Genomic DNA, 25,071 nt, shown 5'->3' on the forward strand with positions numbered 1-25,071 from the left:
AACTCTATTCCAAATTATTCTTCTGATTTATCTTTAATATGCCCTTTATTCTGAAGTTGTAACATCTTATACATGCAAGTTAAAGTAGAAGAAGACAAAGTTAGAGTCGGCTACTGTTTAAATTTGAATCACGGAGGATTTAAAACAATATTTCAGACTTGAATTCGTCTTACCGAAATATTCGTGAGCACAAATAACACACAGTTAATAACAAGTAGATTATTCAACAACAATTATTCATTTCTCAATTGTAATTTAATTTTACTTACAGTAAAATACTGGAATAATTAGCTGTCCTAAAAGTATGCAATACTTATTTATTTTATATTACATAACATATATATAAAACATTGTGAGAAGAACAGCTACATTGAGTGTGATTGAAGAAAACTATATTATTTGCGATAAAGCCAGATAATTATTACCTATTATTATAAACGTTTGACTACTACATAAAGTAACAATTACTTTAATCGAAGAATAAACTTAAACAGACGATTTTTATTAAAAATAAAATATTCGAAATCATTGATGTATGTTGGTGTAAGCATTTTTTTAAAAAGTTTTTAAATTTTGCAGCTTCGTAATTTTTTTTATTTTTTATAACGTTTTCTTTTTAACCTGTAATTAATAGTTTGATTATTATAGATTAATAGATATTACAGTCAATCTACAGTGCTACTTGAACAAATTTTTTGTAGATGAAAATGGCCAGCATAAGGGTCTGTGACATCTAATAAATTCTAAAAAATGTGAAGGAAAAGTTAATGCAGCAAAATTACTTAAATTATATCAACTAAGCTTGAATGAAATGTTGGGTACTTGCTGATTTGTGTACCTTTTGGCGTTTAATCAACCCTTATACTTAACTTTTTAAACTGTAAGTTTTTGTTAAGGAGATTTTTGTACCTTTTGGATAGATTTTCATTTTTGTCTATTTTGCTAAGTTACATATCTGCTTTACTGTTTTTTTTTAAATTTGGAATAAGCAATTCTATCATTATAACCTGATAAGGTGTTAAGTAGGAACCGTAACTACCACTGGAGAGATCTTTTTAAAGAATGATTATAGTTGCGGTCCCCAAACCATCCTCAATAACAATTTTTTTGAGAAAGCCTTTTTATATAATATAGGAAGGTATTTGTACGTAAAAAGCAAATTTAAACTGCGATTTCAGACCTTCCTTTTAAGAGGAGTAAGAAAAATAAACGGGCGATTACAGTACTTCTCCCTAAAAGGCAAAGAGGCAAAGATTTTGAATCGAACGACAATTCATTAATGTAAATAGGTTCACCCATTGATAATTTTAACGATTTCAGTACTTCCTCTTAGTAGGTGTAAGAGCATGATGGCACTTCACAGCCATGTAGAGGAGCTTTAATCACTTCTTCGTGCTAAATTTTATCAAAATCGGACAAAGCGTTATAGAAATATTGGTAATAATAGTTTTAGAAACGGCCTTACTTGGGTAGGGCAAACTCCCCTCCATATGAGGCGTAGCGACGAGACTTTTAAAGTGCAAATCTGTACAAAATTTCGATTCGAATGACACTTCATTCATGAAAATCAGTTCACTTGTCGATAATTTGAAACGATTGCTATACTTCCCCTTAACTAGTGTAAGAGCAGATCGCCGCTTTAATGTTACGTAGGGGAGCCCTAACTCTATCATCCTACCAAATTTTATCAAAATCGGGCTAAGATTTACAGAGTAATTATAATTAGTAATAATAATTTTGAAGGGGGCCTTACATAAAGGGGGCTAACTCCTCTCTAATTCGGTGTACAGCGTCGAGACCCTCAAAAGGCACATCTACATAAAATTCCGAATCGAATGTCACCTCATTCATGAAAATCGGTTCTCGCGTTTAGGCGCTACGTAGTTTACAAAAAAGGTAACAACAACAAGAAGAAGAAGAAGAAGAACAACAACAACAATTTCTGAAAATGCCGTTTTTGCTCATTTTCGGCAACTTTTTCCTCGAAATCTATTAGGTCTGGGGGGTTGCAAAAAAATTACAGTTATAAAGGAGGGTTTGCCCTATATTTTAAAGAAAATTTGGGAATTTTATCTTTTATAGAAAAAGAGAAAAAAATTGTCAAAGTTGGGTGTTTTTTAACGTTACGCTTTTTCGTGCACTTTTTGACGATCAATCCTTATACAACTGTCCTACCGGACAGTTTTAATATTTGCCAAACGACATAAGAACAACTATAATGAGGAAGTAATTTAAAGTATTTAATTAAAACTGTCCGGTAGGACAGTTGTATAAGGGTTGACCATCAAAAACTGCACGAAAAAGTGTAACGTTGAAAAACACCCAACTTTGACAATTTTTTTCTCTTTTTCTATAAAAGATTAAATTCCCAAATTTTCTTTAAATCTTACTCCAAACCATCCTTTATAACTGTAATTTTTTTGCAACCACCCAGATCTAATAGGTTTCGAGAAAAAAGTTGCTAAAAATGGAGCAAAAACGACTTTTTCAAAAAAATGTTCTTGTTCTTGTTCTTCTTGTTCTTCTTGTTCTTCTTGTTCTTGTTACCTTTTTTGTAAACAACGTAGCGCCTAAACGCGTGAACCGATTTTCATGAATGAGGTGTCATTCGATTCGGAATTTTATGTAGATGTGCCTTTTGGGGGTCTCGGTCCTGTACATTGAATGGGAGAGGAGTTAGCCCCCTTTATGTAAGGCCCCCTCCAAAATTATTATTACTAATTACTCTGTAAATCTTGGCCCGACTTTGATAAAATTTGGTAGGATGATAGGGTTAGGGCTCCCCTACCTGACAATAAAGCGACGATCTGCTCTTACACTTGTTAAGGGGAAGTATAGCAATCGTTTCAAATTATCGAAACGTGAACCGATTTTCATGAATGAAGTGTCATTCGAATCGAAATTTTGTACAGATTTGTACTTTAAAAGTCTCGACGCTATGCCTCATAAGGAGGGGAGTTCGCCCCACCCAAATAAGGCCCTTTCTAAAACTATTATTACCAATATTTCTACAAAGCTTAGTCCGATTTTGATAAAATTTAGCACGAAGAAGTGATTAAAGCTCCTCTACGTGGCTGTGAAGTGCCATCATGCTCTTACACCTACTAAGCGGAAGTACTGCAATCGTTAAAATTATCAATGAGTGAACCGATTTACATCAATGAATTGTCGTTCGATTCAAAATCTTTGCCTTTTAGGGAGAAGTGCTGTAATCGCAGTTTATTTTTCTTGCTCCTCTTAAAAGGAAGTACTGAAATCGCAGTTTAATTTTGCTATTTACGTACAAATACCTTCCTATTTTATTCAAAACGCTTTCTCAAAAAAATGGTTATTGAGGATGGTTTGGGGACCGCAACTATAACCATTCTTTAAAAAGATCTCTCCAGTGGTAGTTACGGTTTCGATTTTACACCTTATCAGGTTATAATGATAGAATAGCTTATTCCAAATTTTAAAAAAATCTGTAAAGCAGACGTAACTTTGCTAATAGACAAAAAGGTAAATCTATCCAAAAGGTACAAAAATCTCCTTAACAAAAACTTACAGTTTAAAAAGTTAAGTATAAGGGTTGATTAAACGCCAAAAGGTACACAAATCAGCAAGTACCCAACATTTCATTAATACTTCATTGATATTATTTAAGTAATTTTACCGCATTAATTTTCATTAATATTTTTTAAGAATTTATTAGATGTCACATACCCTTATGCTGGCCAGTTCATTCATAATAGTTATAATTGTGATAAAATGTATATTATATCTTCGTATAAATAGTTACTTTATTTTAACTCTATTCCAAATTATTCTTCTGATTTCTCTTTAATGTGCCCTTTATTCTGAAGTTGTCACATATACATGCATGTTAAATTAGAAAAAGACAAATTTAGAGTCAGCTACTGTTTAAATTTGAATCACGGAGGATTTAAAACAATATTTCAGTCTTGAATTCGTCTTACCGAAATATTCGTGAGGACAAATAACACACAGTTAATAACAAGTAGATTATTCAACATTATTTATTCATTTCTCAATTGTAATTTAATTTAGTTCCCCTAATTTTACTTATGGTAAAATACTGGAATAATTAGCTGTCCTAAAAATATGCATATCTTATTTATTTTATATTACATATACACAACATTGTGGGATGAATACCTAGATTGAGAATGTAATTGAAGAAAACTATATTATTTACGATAAAGCCAGATTGACTACTTCATAAAATAACAATTACTTTAATCGAAGAATGAACTTAAACCGACGATTTTTATTTAAAAATAAAAATAAATGAAATAAACAAAATCATTGATGTATGTTGGTGTAAGCAATTTTTAAAAAAGTTTATGAATTTTTTAGCCTCATATTTTTTTATTTTTTATAACGTTATCTTTTTCACCTGTAATTAATAGTTTGATTATTATAGATAAATAGATATTACAGTCAGTCTATGTTAAATGGTGTGCTACTTGAACAAATATTTTGTAGATGAAAATGGCCAGCATAAGGGTATGTGACATCTAATAAATTCTTAAAAAATATTAATGAAAATTAATGCGGTAAAATTACTTAAATAATATCAATGAAGTATTAATGAAATGTTGGGTACTTGCTGATTTGTGTACCTTTTGGCGTTTAATCAACCCTTATACTTAACTTTTTAAACTGTAAGTTTTTGTTAAGGATTGTATTGGAATTAACCTGCAAATTAGTTTATTTAAAGACTTTTTCTTATTTTTCTTTGTTATCGGAGTATGAAAATTATCTAGAACATTTTGTGATTTTCGTGATTGATAAAGGAGAGTGGAAATGCTTATTTTTTTTTTTTTTTAGTGGTTCATCAAAGATTAGAAATAATTGGATTACCATAATGAAACAGGACTAAAATCCAATGAATGAATAAAAAAATGAAATTAATTAATGGAATTCTTTTACTTGAGCCCGAGAGGAGATATTCAATGCGACATTCCAGTAACGGAAGGTATCCTAAAAACTAAATTATTATTATTTATTATTTTGTCCTGAAGGCAAAAAGAGTAATGGCGAATGTGAAATGTGTTTAGAAGCATTTAGTAATTGCCTTCTGTCACATATGTGCTTGAAATGAAATCATCGACCAAATTTGATTAAAAGTGGGTGGAATATATCAACTTTGGATTATGCATTGGCGTTATGATGGATTGTCTATCATCAGCCCTGCTCAATTATTTGTATTATTTATTTTAACATTTGGGCTACTGTAGAAAATTGTTTAGCTCTTCGTCAGCCAATTCTTGAGTCCGGTAAAAGACTAAAAAAAATTCCTTTAAAAGCAGTTTTCATTCCCTAATTTTTAAGCTTATTGCTTTATGTACTGCTTGTTATAAATTTTGAACTATCAGCATTGACATAAGGAGGAGAATCCCCCAACTACACTTTTTCATGGTATTGGAAATGAATTTAAATAATCATAGGGTCACTTATGGCTGAATAGAGATTTTCTAGCACTTACAACAATAAAAAAGACAGTCAATAAGATATAATTAAAAATTAGAAATAAAATTGATAATCTATTATGAAGTAATTAATACGTTCTTTTCCACTTTTTATAGCATACGACCGCTATTGGAAGATTTTTTTCCTTTATAAGAGATAGGAAAGGGCGGAAGCTGTCTCTATTTCGCTAACATTATTTGGTCGACCTCTATCTCTATCTTTCTCGACAAAGCGAGTTATTCTGGCCAGATAGAAAGAGATTTAGAAAGCAGACAAAGGAATAAAAGATAAGAGTGAAGAAAGATTAGAGAAGGTGAACTTGTAATTTTAATTCAATTTATCTTCATCTACAGCATCCAGTCAGCCAATCTCCACCACTGGCTCTTCTGTATTCTCCCTTCATTATTTATAATTCATTCTTTCATTTTTCTCCCTGACCTCCTCCATTTCTCTCCCATTTTCCCCTAATTCACTCTTTCTCTTCTCTAGTTCTCTTACTCCCTTTATAAATATTCATTTATCAATATTATTTAGAAAAAAAAATTGCATTAATCATTTCAGAATACACTTTGGATTGGCTAAACCGTAACAAATATTTGTTCCAGAAAATAAAAAAAAATATTGAGAACACTCACAGGACTTTCTCTTACTGCAACTTTTTGTGTTCTAATTCAGATATTTGTTCAACTTGATCAAAAATATCGATCTTCTTCTCGATTACGATTATTATTGTTTAGGTTAAAAGTGAAAAACCTAATCGATATAATAGTGTATCCAGATGTAAAATTTACTTTAAAACTAAACAATTAACAAAACATTAATCACTTTTTTTAAAATAATATTTAAGATAAAGGGTCATATATTATACCTAAATGTACTCTAAAAGGAAGTTGCTAAAGCTATCACCCCTTTACCAAAAAAAAAGTGCACTTAAACGAATTGTTTCAAATAATAGATTTATGTTAATATTAGTGCCGAGTGTGTGCAAGCTTAATGCAAATCGTTTCCCTCATTTTAGAAACTTGAAGGTTTAATGGAAATTTTTGTTTCACTACATTGATTTTAAGGATAGCAGTTCGTTTCGAAAGTCAATTTCGATTCCATTTGAAATTTTAACTCAATTTTCAGGATTGTTTATTTTATTATTAAAATTTCCTTATTATTTTGAAAATGTGCTTAGCTCCACACTGTTGGATAATTTCACTGATTTTACTTCTACTTACAGAACATATTTTTGGTATCCCTTAACGGGTTTCTGTCTTACATCCATCAGTTTACTGATAAAATCAATTTTGGGTAGAGAATTTGACTTCAGCTATGATTCCGAGTCACCTAACACTTTCTGTAACTAAAAATTGGCATCACTTACAGAAGATCTTCGACTATAACTTTTTTCTTTTTGACCTTTCCACATCTTTCTCTAAAAATATTTTCTCTGCATCTTAACGAAAATGATTAATCATATTTTCAACGTTCGTTGGGAATAATAAAGGTACAATTTTTTCATACGTCATTCAAAAAACAAAAACAATAGATTCTTCATTTTAATTGAAAACATTCACACATATTGAATTAGTGAGAAGCTAGTTAGAGAAGGAGTTAGTTGTGTGGCAGAGCAGTGGCAGCACATTATTTATGTTATTTGAAATTTACTGATAGATAAATAGATAGATAAATAATCTTTATTACAAGTATGTACAACAAGTAAAAACATGAAGTTCCAATGAACAATGCATCATAACCTCCAAAACAATAGTACGAGGAAATATGTGAAGGATCCAGAATGAAGGGAAAAAGTGAGGAAAAACCTGTAGCTAATGTAGAAAGTTAGAGAAGGAAGAGTTTAATTCTTTTATGTCTGTAAGGAATAGAAGGATCAGTAGGAGGCTATGTCGCGGCAGAGTGGATTAAGATGACAGGATGGAAAGGAGTTTGAGCAGACGATTTTGGGTAAAGGAATGTATGGCTGCCTCGTGGAGTGAGTTGAAAGTTACTGAAAAGAGTTAAGTTGTAACCTTAAAGAAAATTACTCCCTCACAGACCATAGGAACTAGAATAATAACCAATAATAACATAATAATTATAATATGTCTCATCTCATGTTGTTTGGCTCATAATGTAAGTAAAATGAAAATTATAACTGTAAAACTATTATTAACTATTACATTTTGTATACCCAATTTTCTTTTCAACACTTATATTTTAAATAGAAGGAACAATTTTTTAATAAAGATATTAGTAGAGAAATTATTTTGAACTAAATCTTTAAAGGAAAAGGGCTTTATTACTAATCATTTTCACATTATAAGAAATCAACAGTTTGCGGTAGGTAGGTAGTTGTAGAGAACCCCTGCCAGCGTGTAAGTTCCAAACCCGCAATACTTCTCACTTGTGATGGTTTAGTTTAAGGCAGTTAACTCAGGGATTTTAAAAAATATAGAGTTTTATTTTATTTTAATTTTTTAAATTCAAGTCCACCATCAACTCCCAGAAAATTTTGTTGGTTACTGTTAGACATTTTTTTTAGCCTTACTTCTCCATTGTTATTTAGGTCACTGTAAATTAACTGTAGAAATTTCAATCCGTACCTTTACTGCTGGGTAATGTTAGGGGAGGTTATGCAAAATTTTTTAAATAAATTGATGGATTACCTTATTATCTATAAGTAAGGCGGAAAATAACTCTTGTTCCCACTCAAAGATTCTCTTTGCATTTCCGGTACTTTGGTGTTTGTTGATTTTAGGGCGTTTTACAGATATGAGATCTCGGTTCTTTGTTGAAGAGTGACTTGAGGAAAAACTCTGAAAGGCAATGTACAGGATAAAGTTTTTCCACATACCTATAATAGGTCGATACATAAAGCCTGTTTTGGCTGCAGTGTCTGGAGGGAAAAGATTCATCCCCAAATATAATTTGCATTTAAGCTGAATTTTTTTTATCATTAAAAAATTGAAAATGAGAGACAATCGCCATTTGCCTTTTTAAATCCTATGCGCGAATAGCATGACAGATCAATAAATTTGTGTTAAATATAATAATGTAAATGCGTTAGGAAAACTAGAAGCATATGGTTGGTTGTCTCTGGTAATTTGCAATCTGTTGGTTACGGGCTGGCAGATATGTCCGACAACTGATAAGACCAGCGAGCTCGTTATTTTGACCAACACTGATAATGTTCTCTCTTCATTCACCTTCAGCTCTCTCCAAAACGCTATTTCATTCTATCTTGCTTTTAGCTATATCAGCTTTGTGTTGATGATAGGAGATATATTGCACAGAACTTTAAATCATTTAGAACTCTTCTAATCAATCAAGTTATATATTTGTAGTTTGTGGGACGTCAGTATTATCAAACTTAGTCTAGATTTATGTCAATTTTTGAAATTAATTAGTCACTGATAGATGTTCTAGTTTATCCTCAGGATATCCTCCCTTTCAATTCTGATTCAGGAGAAGAAGAACTTTGTTTTATTTTTTGAGATGTCCCCACACAAGAGAGGTTGCAATCTTATAACACAATATTATGTAGGCACTTAATAATTGTCTAAAATAGATGGATAATAAAAAGTAAAATAAAAATTTATCTAAATAGGATGAAAGTAAACACTTGCAACTTGAACATATGCACCAAAAACATAGCCTTATGGTACAACACAATCTAATACTAATTTGTTAATGCAACACTGATTTGGTTTAATAACTTAAATCAAATAAACACCATATTGCTATCCAAGTTACCTGCCCTGTTATATTCTGACTTTGAACTCAAATTTTGATTAAAAACCGAAACAAATAATAATAATAATAATACAAATAATATAATTGACTCACGTAAAGTGTCGTATAATGGCGGCAATAAACACTAATTAATGTTTTAAATAACACTGAAAACGAACTTCTGATTTTTTCCAATAAGACACAAAAACATTATAGGTATAGTATACTATGGCATTCTATAGTTTCGGCAAGTTTGACAAAATTTGGTTCGTAAAATTTAAACTAATTCTTAAACATGTTTATAAAGGTAAATTAGATAATTGCGAACTATTGTTAGTTTTTGTTGCGTTAGTGTAACAAAAAAATTCATTGAAATTTGAAGCTAATTTTCACATATTTGGATCTTTATCTCTATCCATCAAAATCCAGAAGTTCTTATATTTGATCTCTATTTACATTCAACTGTGATCTGAATTTATCACTAAAAATTTTCAATACTTTCAGAGTCCTTGCGGTCGACAGAGGTCGTAAGTCTGTGCAATTTCAGCTTTAAAAAGAAGACTGACTTCGTTAAATCAGCTCAAATAGAAATACATCTGGAACAGGTTAAAAAGGTAATGTTTGACGATGATATCAACTTCTAGTTTTCAATTTTATAATTTTGTTTATATGCATAAATCGGCGCCAAACACAGTAGCGGTCAAAGGCGTGGCCCGCAATGCCAAGATGCATTTTTGTACTGGGTTCGATTTCCTGTCTAGGACTTGGATTTTATTTACTGGTTTATGTGAGTTTAGTAAAGTACGTTTGCTAGTCGGTTCCGTTCACGACCGCTTATTAAGTAGATGGACGTAAAGCCCGGCTGAAAAATAGCCATTACTTTATTTTGTTAACATTCAGAAGATCTCAAACGAGAAACGTACTGAAAATCTAATTTTAAAATTTTACACAATGCAGTAAGAACAGTAAGAGTAGAATGTCTGTAAGAAAAATAGCACTGGAATTATTCCATTTGGCCTTAGCTATAAATAAAAACAATTTTTGAACATTGTGAAAACTACGAACCTTGAAAAGCTGTCAAATAAAATTGATTCTGTCGGTTGACCGATTTTAATCAAAAATTTCTCTAGTAGCAATAAGCCACTTAGCAACCACCTATCTTCTCTTGCAGAGAGGGAGCAAAGCGATTTAACGTGGTCGAACAAAGCTTGCTAAATACATTGATTATTGATTCATTTTTATACATGAAACAAGGTCTTTTATTTTCTATTATGTAATGACATATAATTTCCACAAAGTAATTAAAAGTTTGATCTTCATTTTCTCGAGCGTTAAATAAATAAAAATTTGTTATAATATCTAGAATTTACTTTTCTGCTGTATTTAATAAAGTGTGATTGTATTAGCTTCCACTGGAAATGACGAGTCCCTTTTGAAGAGCGTCCGAAATAGAGGAGGTGGAAACAAAATTGCAATCAAAGGAGTATCTTACGACTGATAGGTATCAAAATTATCAATATAAAATATCTCGTAATTAGTAAAATGTGTAATCATGAATATATCCCAAATTAGATTACATATTGCACCAGAAAATTTATTCCGGCATGTTTGAAATTGTAAGAGGTTATTTAACGATGTGGGCGTGCAATTTGGAAAAAAAAAAATGGTACGAATATCAAAAAATCTGTTCTAAAATACGAAAATAAAAGTGAATAAACATTTTCCATAAAAAATAGGGACAGTCAATCTTTTTGATCTAGAGAACCACTTTGTGAACCTTACGTTAGATATCGAGTCATATAGGGTTAATAATAAAAAAAAAGTTGGCGTTAAATTGCTTGCCTAAAAGAATTAATTAACCTTGCTTTTAAAGTTTAATCAACTATTATAGTCTTGTTTGTTTAATTGACACTTCGCTTCAATCGCCACAATCACCACCCACTCGATTATATATATATAAAGAGCTACTATAACCACTTATATCCAATAACTTGTTCAAACTGTTCAAACCGCAAGAGCATGTTTTGAGCTTCAACGGGCGACCACCCCACTCGATAAAACGAAGAGAATTTTTGGCTTAAGGTTTTCTACCACATTCCTCAATGAAATGAAAAAATTTAAAAAAATAAATAGACTATTGCGGAAACTAGTTATTTGATCAAACTATTTAACAAATAACAATTTATTTGAAATAATAACTCTCACATAAATAATCACTTGCAAGTAACTGTAAGGTACTTACACATAGTTGTAGAAAAGTTTTACCGATAAAGCTGTAAATTTGAAGGGCACTTCCAAGAAACAATAGTTCGGGTGCTTCGTTATCCAAACAGAAAACAAAACCGAATTTCTGGAATAAAACGAGGATTAATACTGTTTAAAAATAACGAAATATGAAAAAGTTTATTAAAAATGACTAAAACTAGATTATTCCAATAGAACAACACTACCGAATATTATGGACTTGAACAGAATGACTGTACTACAACCGAGAGCGTCAACCTTCTTTAACAATCATCTGACTAGAATATCTATGAATGCAGAATACCATGAGGGTATGCACATGTGTGACGATGTCAATCCGCATGCGCGCCCTACATTCTGCTTTGCCAAATTTATGCCCTAAAATTCCATTTTTTTTTTAAATTTCTGGCTCATTTTATGAAATTAAATTAATAGTTCATTTTTCCTCAGAAGGAATATTTAAGTAGCTTTTATAAAAGGCTGCCTTTGTTCCAGTTTTTTGCAGTACTCCTTGGCAATAAATTTTGTCTAAAAATTTATAGAATAATATTTAATCTTAATGAATATGATAAACAATAAAAGAGATAATATTAGCTTGGTGGATAGTGTGTAGAAATTGAACGGAAACTCTCAGATTTGATCCCAGTGTTTGCACTTATATTTCCTCTTTTTAGGAGCCTCACATAGTTCACATTTTGGTGATGGGCCGTGTTGTGTGAAACGAGAAAACATTGTCCGTAGGCCGACCCAGTACTGGAAAAAAAATGGGTGCTAAAAACCAATCCAATATATTGGACTCTTAGGCACCACAGTAGCCGACCGGTTAGAGGCGAAACCTGCGAAGCTAATATGAATTTTGGTACTGGGTTCGATTCACGGTCTTTGGCCTTGGATTTTATTTAATGGTTTATAAAAGAAATTTACAGCAAAGTATGTTTGCTAGTCGCCTCCGTCCACGGCACCTAATTGGTAGTTGGACGTTAAGCCCCACCTGAAAACATAGGCGATTTTTTTTGACTACATTGAATTCGCCTTAAATAAAAAATACAATAGTACCAATATAATTATTAACGGTATATTGTCCGATAATTAAAAATATTGATGTAGATGGAAAAATTTAGAATTATTTGCTCTAAGAATAATTAATTAATTAAAAATATTGTTAGGGATTGATTTTTAGGTCATCTCAATGGGAATTTCAATCATTCTTATTTAGGACATCTTAAAAATAATGATTTTCGATACTTTAAGATTGATGATTGCTCAAATTAAACTTAGAAATAATTTAGGAAGATAAATTTTATGTATTCTTTAAAATTGGTAAATTAATTGATTATTATGTAATTATATAACTTCTATTTTGCAGACAAACACATGAAAGGACTGTTCAGGAGAATGATTGGGTCAAGCTGTCCTCCAACGTGCCATTTCAGTGTAATTCTCATCAAAACACAATATTAGCATTACATCGTATTGGATCTCAATATTTTTTAGGTATTGGTAACATTTTAACCGTTTATTAAATTATAGGTGAGAGACTTCTCTAATGTTCCTTTCCAAGGTATTCTACCCTCTAACACTTGTATATATATATATATATATTTTAGTGAGTTTAATGTATCAAGCCTGATTTACGTCCCAATTTACAAAACAACTTGTTCTGGTTTTGTATAGTAATTGTCACCTAAGGGTTCTATTTGAGCACAATGTGTGTTAGGCCTATTACTTAAGTTTAGAACTTTTTCTTTGGCTATGTTGATCTCAGTGGGTTCTAGGAGAACTGTTACGTCTCGTTTCCTTCATTGTACTATTTTATTAGAACTTTGTAGATGAATGAATATATAAAAAGTTGATTTTATCCAATCTAGGACGCATGTTTATTATCTCCCTGACCGGTTTCAGACGTGCATCCATTAATCAGTTTGGCATCGAGATTTGGACTTCTCTTTTGTCTCTCTTTGCTGATTGATGAAAGTCCAAACTGGTAAAGTGATATGATAAACATGCTTCTTGCTGTGACGGATAAAATCATCGATATTATCAAGCACTCCGGATCTAATATATAAGTGTGTGAGTGTAACATGAAGCCCATCTTTTTATAAATTTCAAAAAAAAAATTACTTTACATGAAATTGAGTATTAACATCAGATTTTTTAAATTTTATTTTACTGATTAGTCTGTCGCAAAAGTGATAAAGATTGAGTATTTATACTTAATGTTCCGGATGATAAATTACTCTCATTTGGCTATTCGTATATGTCTACTTAATTAGAAATTTGTAATAATTAGAAAAGAAATCTGGAAGCCACTTAAACTTCACACCAAACCAGGGAGCATTCCGATTGTTGGCGATTACCCAAGCATTTGACTTGGATGCTAGAAGGACTTTTTTTTTAAACATTGATTTACAACCAACAAATAAAATGAAATCAATGTTTTCAAAAATATCAAAGAAAAAAAAGACCCTATCTTTTGAGGCAGTTCTTCATTAATAACGATTCTTTATGTATATACGCGAAAAAAATGACAAACAATTAAAATACTCCACTTGAAATATTTTAACCAATCGTGAGATGATTTTATGTAAAATTATTTTTTTACGTCACCCAAAGTAAAAGAAACATGTTCTGTTGCCCATATGTCTAAAGAGGTAAATTTTTCAATTAGATATAGCAAACATTTTCAAAATTGGGCTTCCCACAGTCTTGAATTGAATATTTTATTATTTAGTGCGCCACGGTAGCCGAGCGGTTAGAGGCGAGACCTGCGAAGCCCAAATGCGTCGTTAAGCCCCGCCTGAAAAAATAAGCGATTACTTTACTTTTATTATTTTAAATTGTCACGTTGATTCCTTGGTTTCTGTACGCAGTCAGGTGGTGATATAGATAATAAGAATCTTTGATTTATTTTTTTTAAATCAAATTTAAACCTTGCGAAGAATGATTTCACCGGCTTAAATAAATCAATAAAGTGATGATAATGAAGCGACGTCATGCAGAATACAGAGAAACAATTAGAGCACTGTTCTTTTGGAGCGAGGTTTCCAGGTTCGTATCATTCTGGCTGCCCTTAGATTTTCTCTTTCAGTGAGCCTCATAAGCTCTTCGGATAGTGCTGCCTGTAATAAGTGTACACTTTCCGGAAAGCCGGAAAGAAGTGAAAAGGTTCCCGGTGCCAGTGAAATCAGATATTGGATTGTATTTGAAATGAAACAAAATATCTGGAGTTAAAATTCACACGACTAGCTTTCCCCAAGGTTTTAACTCACTAATTTTCTTCAAATTACGAATATTTTAGTAATATTTAATTCATACTAACATTGTACACTTTATATAACCGGACATTACACTGAAATGTAACTTGATGTAGGGAAGCCTACTTTAACTTTACCAAGGTTAAATTAAAAGTTATAAAACTGTATGAAAGTTATAAGAAAATCTACTGAGCAAAGTGATGATGCCGGTTAATGAATTATCTCCCCACGCGCAATTTTAACAAAACTCTCTTTGACGTTCCACAAGTGATAAGGCTAGCACATTACATAAAAAAAGAGGCATTTTAGAAAGAATCTATTAATACCATCGCTCAAAAATGCCCTAAATGCATTAGATCTTTATGCACTTTTACAATTCTTTCTTTTCTACGAAGAGTAAGAGAAAATAAGAATGCATTTTGAGCTGAAATGTCTTGCAGATATTGGATGGTACCCCACCCTAGAATAGCCAAAAGATTGGCAAGCAAAATACTAACGAAATACTGAGTCTATCCTAAATATCTACGAGTATAAAACGGATTAGATAATCTCGTTCTTCGCAGACCCAGGTTTTCATAATAATTTATGCTTTCAATTAAATAGAAAAATTCATCATTTAAAATAGACAATAAATAACTTGGTAAAACGTTAGAGAGCAGTTATTTAAAAATGGATTTACTTTTCTTCATTACGGTTTTAACAATGTTAAAATTCTAATTTTCTCCCGAATTACATGAGAGAATGAAGTAAGACAATAGGATCTTACAGGGAATAAATTGCTATTATTTAAACTCAGTTCTCTTTAGTTTTCAATTTATTCTTGTCTAATTTTCACTTAAATCTTTCTCGTCATATAATTAAATGTGCCAGTAATGGGAGAATCGTGATTCATAAAGAAGCAACTTCTATATTCTTGAACTTATGAATTTTTGATTAAGAATAAATTCGTTGTGGAATATTGGCTTCGTTTATTTTGTTCATTTCCTTATAAATATTTATGTAAAATAGTATTTTGATAAGCTAAAAAATTGCAAAAAACTAACTACATAAAAATCAATTTCATTAAAAGTTATTATTATTTATTACAATTGTTTAAATGTAAGTTTGGAATTTCTCAAGATTTTATGAATAATCATTCTATTAATGAGCTCGTATACAATTATAATGACTAATGAGCTTATCTTTTGTTACTGTTTCCCTTCTTTTGCCCCACTTATTTCGAGTTTGCTTTAATTACACTTCATCAAACATTCCTATCAAAACTAGAGAAACCTTTCTTCTTCCACCACTTGTTCAGAGATATTTCTCTCTGTATTACAACGGTCAGGATTCTTCGAAAAAAATTTATGGATTCTTGTAGTAAGTTTTTGTTATTATCTTGTATAACAACATAAATCAAATAATGTGAGAAAATCATTAAGTTTTGTTTGTTTCATTTTTTTCGAATGTATTTACTGAAAGATCGCCAGTTTCTGGAGCAAGCTGTTTTAATTCACAATGAGTTTAAAATCTTTGGACCTCAGCATTTGGCAAAGAATTACAAAATCAAACAAGATTTCTTGGTCCATTAAATAGCATCTTAGTTTAAGGATTTCCTATTTAAACTCTTATGAATAACTTATTACCGTATACAGATTTAAATATCTTTTCTTTACTACATTCATTAATTTCTTCATGAACAAAATGATCTTTCTGCTAGATTCTTTGGGAAGAACCTAACTTAACGCATAAATAAAGAAAGTAATATTTAGAAAGTTCCGATTTGATCTGAACAAAAAGTAAACTCTTTCCAGACTTCAGGTTTTCTTATTTTTAAAGAAATCCTACGAAAATTCTCTTCTGCAAGTTCTACATTCTAACTTTTCAAATTTTTCATGGTTCTTCATTTGTTCAGAAATCTCTGTAACTTCTATCTTCTCCATCCCATGGGAACAAGGGCGTTTTGAAAGCTACAGATTAAACATCTTTGAACTAATTTTCACTTTTTAAACATTAATTTCATGTTTCTTTCAGAACATTGAATACCTCCGAAACATTGTTCACAAAGTGAATGCTAGTCAAGTGTTGGCATGTTGTTTAATTAGTGAACAGAATTATGTGAGATGATTCGATTCTCCTCAACGAATTAATACATGCAGATCTACCATTTTTATAGCAGCCAACAAGGTTTTTCACGCTACAATGGAAATCAGATATGAAGTTAGCGGTCAGCATTTTTAAATGCTCCTAAAAGAAGCTGAAGTATAAGACCTAGTTTTTAACCTAACATTTTGGAGTTCCTTGAATAACTGTGGCTTTAAGAAGAGGGCTAAGCTCGCTTAACATGCGATGAGGCAGAAAGCAGAGGATTCCAGGTCTAAATTCTCTCTTCCTAGGAGCCCCTACCTCTAATTATGGTCTGAGCAGATGTAGCAATGGGCGGGGACACTGTCCAGAGGTCGTTAAATTAGAGTCTATGAAGAATGAAAAACTTATGGGCGCTAATAATCATTGATGGTAGATGTCCCAAATTAAACACCATTATATTATAAATTAATGTATAAAGCATTCATAATTCTTGTAACTGAAGTTAATTCTATTTACAAAAATTTAGAATTTTCCCTTACATCATCAACTTTTAATGAAACATATGGTAGGTTACACAAAATTCAGATTTTTATCAGAGTGATAAAATATTAAATATGTTCGGGAAAAGCTTGAAATGGAAATTGATATAGCTCTGTCTTATCCAAGATGGCCATTTGTCTTCAGCATACAGCGCAGCGTTAGGTTGCCAACCTTCCAGTTCTGCTGAAGCTTTTGATTGTAATCTTCAGTATTTTTCAGCATCTAGTACTTTTAACTTTTTCTTATTTTGCACCGAACTTCAGAATTACCATCGAAATCGTGAAATTTATTTCTGTTATTTGATTTCCTATATGTTTTTATTAATCAGGTAATAATTCTTTAGTGATAATGAAAAAATCGTGGAAATTAATTAATATATTAATTCTCTTACTTATATGTATTTAAATATGAATCCAATTTTAATCCTAACATTATGTATACATATATAAAAATCCTGCTACATTTTTTATAAGTAAATCGCTTAAACAGCTCACGAAGGTGAAATGGGATATTGGGATACAGGTGGGGTTACTTTTTATTGGGCAAGAACATTAGGGCGATGGAGGCGTAGAAGTTTTGTTCGCTATATAGTCCCCCACACAGGTCTGCAAGTATTCTGCTCACGTATACCTATCTTTCGGATTTGTATTTTTTATATGTTCTTGTGAGCGATATTTATGTAAGTAAAGTTAGAAATATAATATGGAAAGAATTTTTTAAAAAAAAGAAAAAAAAAAAAAGAATAATGTATTGAATGACAAAATTTTCAATGAAACGGTTTTCACTTTCATTTTATTAATTTGCCAATTCTATAATATTAATTATTGTGATAGGTCTTAATAAAACTAAATCATTAATTAATTATAAAGTTAGTTAATTCATTGTAATAAAATTGTATAAATAGTCCATTTTCTCTAAGCTAAAATGTTTAACGATAAAGAAGTTTTAACGTAGAACAGGGTTAGTAGAGTGAGCGTTGGTAACGGAATGTGGCTTAGCTACAGGTGATCTTTACAGCTTCCACTTCGCACGTCTCCTTTTCATCTCTCTATAATCACATATATAGAAATGTTTATATCTATTCACTTAATTTTTTCTTAGTTGTTATTTTTTTTTATCTTCGGCCAAATTTAATGTTTGAATTTCTGTTCCTTCCTAATTTCGATTCTTTCAATACGACTTTTAATTCAAAAGATTGACGGTATTTACTGGAAATTAGCTATAATTTATATATATATATATGTATATATATTTTACGAATATTAATTAGTAATAATTATGAATTATAGCGAAGAAAACTATCCTAGATTAAATATAAATCATGCAGATAAATTGTTAAACGTACCTCAAATGTTATTTAAGTTCCATTGATGTGGTCTGCAGTGAGGCCCGTAAATTTATGGTGTTTTTTATTTTTTTTACAGACGTTACAAAAGATTATTATATTTTTTTGACGCCTAACAACGAGAAACTAAATTTGTTTATTTTATAAACCGAGAAAAATAAAAAATTAAATTACTCTAAATATTAAAAAAAAAAAATGTATTATTTATTAAATGTTATACATCGGTAGATTTAAAAAAAATATTTTTCAATTTTTAAATATAATATCTTTTTTTAAAAAAAAGATCGTATTCTATTATTTGAATAAAATAGTAGAGCGGTTCTGTGACAAGGGCCAAACTCAACTAAAAGCTGGTTGGTGGAAAATTTCGAATTCCCGTGTGGGGTGCTGCGCTCTGGCTTGGGTTTGTGCACCCGCTCACTCTTCCTTCGCTTCTTCCTTTGCCGCTAGGGTGAAGAGTGTGGGAGTTTATGTAGAGGATAAAAGGGGGAACCGTAGTAGTTCGGGTATCTCCGTGACTGCGTCAATACCCGGCTCTCTAGGTTTTAGGATCTAACGCATACACAAACCTTGCCGACTGTTTCCTAACTAATACATACACACATATAACCTCCACCGGGGTTTTCCTCTTCTACAAGGCGTGAGCGAGCAAGCGAGAGAGAAAATGGTTACCCTTCTACCCCCCCAATATTCTATCTCTCTCCTCTTATTACACCCACACTATCCCCGAAATGTCCCTCTTTTAGTTCCCACACTCTTTGGGTTAGGGATTCCTCCAACTGCAAGGCTTTCTCTACTCATAGCCTCTTCCAGCTGTGAGTGAGACTAACCCGTATTCCGTCCGTCCATCCAGTGTCTCACACCCCATAGCTTACTCGTCACCACTAACCATCAGAATCCTCCCGCACTTGCTCCCGGAACATCGCTCATTCACTCTCTTGCCCCTTCATCCTCCACCGTTCAGTCTCTCATCATTCTAACCAACCTCTCTACACCCAAAAAAAAAGCCTTTCCTCGTTTCCATCCATCGGACTTTTTGCCTTCCTTAAAAATTCAAATCTACTAAAAAGTATGCCTTTAAATTTTTTTTTTTTTTTGCTCTTACTGGTAGCAAATACTCAGTGTCACTAACTACACTGTTATTTTGAAACCAGAGAAGAAGAGGCTCGCAAAGGTGTCGGAGCCACAAGCATTACTGTTATTACACTGCGCCTAAAAGCATCAACCTATTTAACCTTTTATTCCGTTTACCTGATTTAAATTATAAATTTTAGATTAGTAAGTAAAGTATCGCCTAATTTTTCAGACACGAACCTTAACGTCCAACTAACCATTAGGTGTCGGTAATATTTAAGATTAAATAAATGTGAAAGAGAAACATCGTAACTCTGTACTTTAAAAACAGCACAACTGAATTTATATAAATAATAAAATATGTGAAATTTGTCTGAACATTGCTGGCGGCGACTAAAATTCATAGATTCCTTCCTGATCATATTTGCTAGGCAGGAAGTTCAATAATTATAATATTAATTATTTATGCATTCTTTATTGCAGCCTTTATTATTGTAGCCTTTATTATTGTAGCCTTTATTATTGTAGCCTTTATTATTGTAGCCTTTATTTGAAAAAGATTACTTTTTGTTCATTTAAAAAGATAATTCTTTTTTACTAATATCTTCTGCTATTTTAGGCCAATAATTGAATTCTCAGCTTTCTTTAGTTAATTTATTAGTAGATTAATTAGACAAACATATAATAATTCAAAAACTTATCGCTGATTTCTTTCAACGAAGCTCGTTTGGACTAGTTCTCTCTTAACTAATAGAGGATTAAATTTACCCTTTCTATTGCGGTCAGCTTACAAGGTCACACTTCTGGAAAATGCTTTATATAGAAAGCTATTGATGAAGTACCTTTTGATCCAAACTTTTTATGAATTTGTATGTTTTAGTTCTAGTTAAATTATTTCATACTCGACTTTCAACCACATTTTCATCCACTTGTGGCTGCAATATGGAAGCTCTTATGTACTTAAAGATTATCTAAAAATTAATTTTCTCTTTTATATATTTATGTTTGAATTAAGAGGAGTGAATGAATACATTTTCTTTTGTGAGCATTTAAAAGAGCTCTTAAATATCCGCCCCCAGTGATTTTTATTAGATCAAAATTATTAGAATGATAATGGTGGCGCTGTTAATTCTTTCTCGTAATGATAAGTTCTTTCGATCTTCAGGGTTTTTGCTTATAAACAATTATAATATTGTTTACATTGTTACATTTAAGGTTAGTGTATCTTCTGTCCTAACTGTTTAGGTACTCTAATCAGTTTCTTTTTTTTGGATTAATGAATCACTTACCAAAAAACGATGAACAATACTCTGTAATTAATATAAAATTTTATAATTTCATTATAAATCATAAATCTTGTTCTTAAAGAAATAATAAAGTTAGTTAAAAACGGCCGTGGTACTGTGAGACTGCTACAAAACTCTGTGGTAACAACATAGAAGTGTGGCTAAATGTTAAAAGAAGAAATCTGTTTCCTCACGTAGAGAGCGTTAGAAGACCGGAAATACTTTGCCACTTAACTTTCTTGTGGGGATGTTCGCCACTTTAGATAAATCACTGGACCACAAACCTATATCTATTCTAGACTCTAGATCTCTTCCAATATCCCACTAATGTTGATTGATTTCTTTCAACAATATTTCTTTTATTGAGCTATAAAAATCAGTACAGTTTTTTTTTTTTTTAAAGAGATTGTGTTGATCTGAAACCCTTGGAGTGATTGCTTTATATTTTCATTGATACCCTTCCTAAAAAAAAATTACCCAAATGAATTTCTCCTCGAGAATCATCACATTTAAGTTTCCTTATGATTTTAATGGCTGTCTCTACACATAATGCACTAACCATGAACGAATTTTGGTTACTAGCTCACCTACTTTACTGTTTTGGTCCATCTACCCAAGAAGGTCAGAGAAAGAGGAATAACCAAGCTCCGGAAAACATCGGTATTATTCTCAATTGTCTTTACAGGAAAACGCTCATTTTATCGAAGTTTCTTAGTTTATTGGTTTCTTAAATGGGACCTTTTTGCAGGTGGTCATTTGGCACGTTACCTAATCCGTTTCTAATTTTGGGCTTTGCCATCGTCATTACGAGGTGTGGCTATTAAATAACGAGACTAATGTTGCTACAGAAGAACTATGCATGCGCCAAATCCTAACGACCGACAGCAGTGCAGCGTAAAGCCTTCTCTTTCGATTGCAGCGACTTACGTGTTTGTAGAGAAATCTGTCTGAGTTGTTAGTTTCATTTTGCCGAAAACATGATACTGCACATGTAGTAGAGCAACGAATTGTCGTGGAATTTCACATCAAAACTTGGTAAAACCGCTACTGAAACTAATTTTTTTATTAAAAGAAGTTTATGGCGATGAATGTTAATCACGAGCGCGAGTTTTTGAGTGGTTCAAGCGTTTCCAAGATGGCCGAGAAGACGTCGGAGATGATGACCGCCCAGGTCGACCTTCCACGTCCAAAACGAATGAAAATATCGATTATAATTAATCAACATTACTACCTTGAGGTGTTGCTCAACTCCGTGAAAGAGTAAGGAAAAAACGACCCGATTTGTGGAAGAACAAGTCATGGGTTCTCCATCAAGACAACTCGCCGGCTCACACTGCTTTGTCTGTCAAAACGTTTCTAGCCAAGTACAACATCCCAGTTTTAGGCCATCCGCCTTATTCGCCTGACCTGGCCCCATGTGACTTTTATCTGTTCCCCAAAGTCAAATCTGCATTAAAAGGTACACGATTTCAGTCCGTTGAAGCTGTGAAAGAAAAAGTGGCAAGCGTCATGCAGGAGCTCACAGAAAAAGACTTCCAGCACTGTTTCGCACAATGGTAAATTCGCATGGAGCGTTGTAGGGATAGGGGAGGGGTGTATATTGAAGGTGATAATAACTAAATATGTATAAATTTAAAATAAAATGTTTTACAGCAATAGACTCGTTATTTAATAGCCACACCTCGTATATAAGAAAAAGTTGCTACTTTTCCCATTGAATGCTAAATGGCCCAAATCAAATACTTTGCGGATTTGATGTATTAAAGTAGACATCAACAAATGCCCTACTACTTATATTACTGTTGACTTTACAATTCATTAGCAGACAAAACTTAAGCCAGAACCAGAAACTACTCTACCTCATTCACTAAGATTTTAAAAAATAATAAAATTGGTGATTTGGTCTTGAATAGTAAATTAGGTAGTAGTTGGCAATTTGTTCAAATAAAAGCTAGGACATCCTGTAGAATTGAAAAGCTGCCAGGTTTATATTAATCGGCCGCTACGCTCTATTCAGGGTCTTTACTGATTGAAAAAGCTTAAAACAGCTTTCACAATCCATTAAATCAATGGACAAGGAAGATGGTGTGCAAGAGAGAAAGTGAGAGTAATCGGAGGAGATATTACAGAATTAAAGAGACTTAAGGATTTATCGTTAAAGGATCTTCTAAGTCTAACTTCCTCCCTGGCTAGACTTGACAAATGAGAAAGTAAGAAGAACAAACTCCTGAAATTGAATCACTCATTTTGATGAAATACTCCATTGATTCGAATTCTTCGGATGTAAAAGTTAATTAATCTAATAACCTAGTGACTGGACTCTTAAGGATTTAAGGATTTATAAAAAGAAGACTAAACTGTGCTTGTTTCATAGTAGATGCTTTGCTAAACTCTTCTATTACAGGAGATGCTATTAACTTCTTAATAGGCTACAAAGTTATAGAATATTGTTTTAACTTCTATTGTGTATTGTATACATAGCTTCTATTTTCTATTATAGATTCTATTTCTCGCTACCACAATAAATACAACACTGTAAAAATGCATTATGAACATTTTTTTTTAAAATGTTTTTTACCTGGGTAGGATCCACATATGATTCACATTAGCTCACCGCGATCTGTTTAGAATGGTTTTATCCGGCACGTGATCTAACTCCACCGTCCAAACTCCTGTCCTGGGCATCAGGATCACGGGCCAAATCCAAAGTCCTCAGAGTCTCTTGCAGACAAATGTTCCCAGTAAGAGGGCGGTATAAGGACTTGCCTCCATAGCCGGGATAATCCTCAATTTCAAACTTCTCTACCTTGCTGAGAGGTAGGCGGAGGCAGTCACCTTTAGAATGTTTGAGGAGTGAGAAGGAAACGATGCTGCCAAGAAGCGAGATATCCCAGAACGCTGTTCTACACTCTTCCCAGCATTTCTCTAGCTTAATCCAAAGTTCGTTGCGCGGATGGATGGCACAAAGGTGTCCGTATCGAAAACGGAACCTCCGAGATATTTGACGCCTCCTAGTATTAAGCAGCATCAAAGAAATAAATTTTACTTACCATGGACTGGCAAGATAGCATCTAATGTCTCAGAAAGCCTGTGATTCCTGGTATATTCCTAGATGGTCTGGGTCGTGTTACCAACCTTAGATGGATAAATACCCTATTTAAAACACTTTCGGTAATTTAATTTGAGATTAGGTGGGCTTGCTTTGTGGAAAGGGAGACTGCGGCTCCTCTATCTTTCTAGAATCTTTCTGGTACCTCTTCTATACTTGGGGGGCTATCTAGAGGAAAGTTGATCTACGACACGGCTTTCTCAAGCCATGAGTGCAGACTGAGACTCTTCGGAAATGTTCTCATAGAAATTATTAAAAATAAACTTTTGTTTATTTATTTGTTTATGTTTATTAATTATTAAAAATTGCGCTTTAGATAAAGACAGATATTTTATTATTCGAATTAATTCAAAATGAGATAGAAGAACTTAAGTTTTTGGGAAAAAAATCTTTATCATGGCCATTCAAGTTTAGAACGAACTATAATTAGCTATGCTTTAAGTTTTAAATAAAAAAAAATAAATAAATAGAGTTACAGGGAAACTGTTAAATTGAAATAATAAGCGTTGGCTAAATGTCAATTAGAACTGCTCATTTTGTAATTAAACGAAAGCTGACATATTTAACAAAATTTAACGATTAATTCTATTCGTCAGATGTCAAGCCTAACATCTGACAAATAAAATTGTGCTGCAAGTTGTTTACTCCTAATCACGATTATGTAATTAATATTCAAACACATTCCTGTAATTGTTTAATTTTGCATATTCAAATAAGGTTAAAAATAGTAAAATTTAATATTTGACCAAAAATAATTAGCATATTAATTATTTAATTGAAGGGAGATGAGAGAAATAGGCAAACTCAATAGCCTGACTATAAAAGCAGACAAGATCGATACTGCCGGGTGTCTAGCTGGTCTAGCGGGGATCCCTTCCAGCGAGCGACCAGTTGTTGCATTAAGTATGTACTGAGAAATAACTTGTAACAACTTGTTTTTAACAGATCGAAAGAGTTTTACAA

At 32.1% G+C, this 25,071-nt stretch overlaps 1 long non-coding RNA gene across 27 annotated transcripts in view; it reads left to right on the forward strand.

Annotated features, from left to right (window-relative positions):
- The window catches only part of LOC141451215 (uncharacterized), a 104,629-nt gene that overhangs the window by 47,578 nt on the left and 31,980 nt on the right, over positions 1-25,071 (forward strand). For 24 of the 27 annotated variants that reach the window (XR_012456619.1, XR_012456625.1, XR_012456617.1 and 21 more), the window contains 5 exons: positions 4,831-4,978; positions 5,589-5,785; positions 9,694-9,803; positions 10,596-10,690; positions 12,800-12,927. This is a non-coding gene — a long non-coding RNA (uncharacterized lncRNA). The remainder of the gene's footprint in view (positions 1-4,830; positions 4,979-5,588; positions 5,786-9,693; positions 9,804-10,595; positions 10,691-12,799; positions 12,928-25,071) is intronic. The other 3 variants (XR_012456627.1, XR_012456628.1, XR_012456631.1) reach the window with 3 other exon arrangements.

This window comes from Rhodnius prolixus, unplaced genomic scaffold (genome assembly GCF_049639745.1).
Source record: "Rhodnius prolixus isolate KJV_2025 unplaced genomic scaffold, Rpr scaffold_8, whole genome shotgun sequence".
NCBI classification, from domain to species: Eukaryota; Metazoa; Arthropoda; class Insecta; order Hemiptera; family Reduviidae; genus Rhodnius; species Rhodnius prolixus.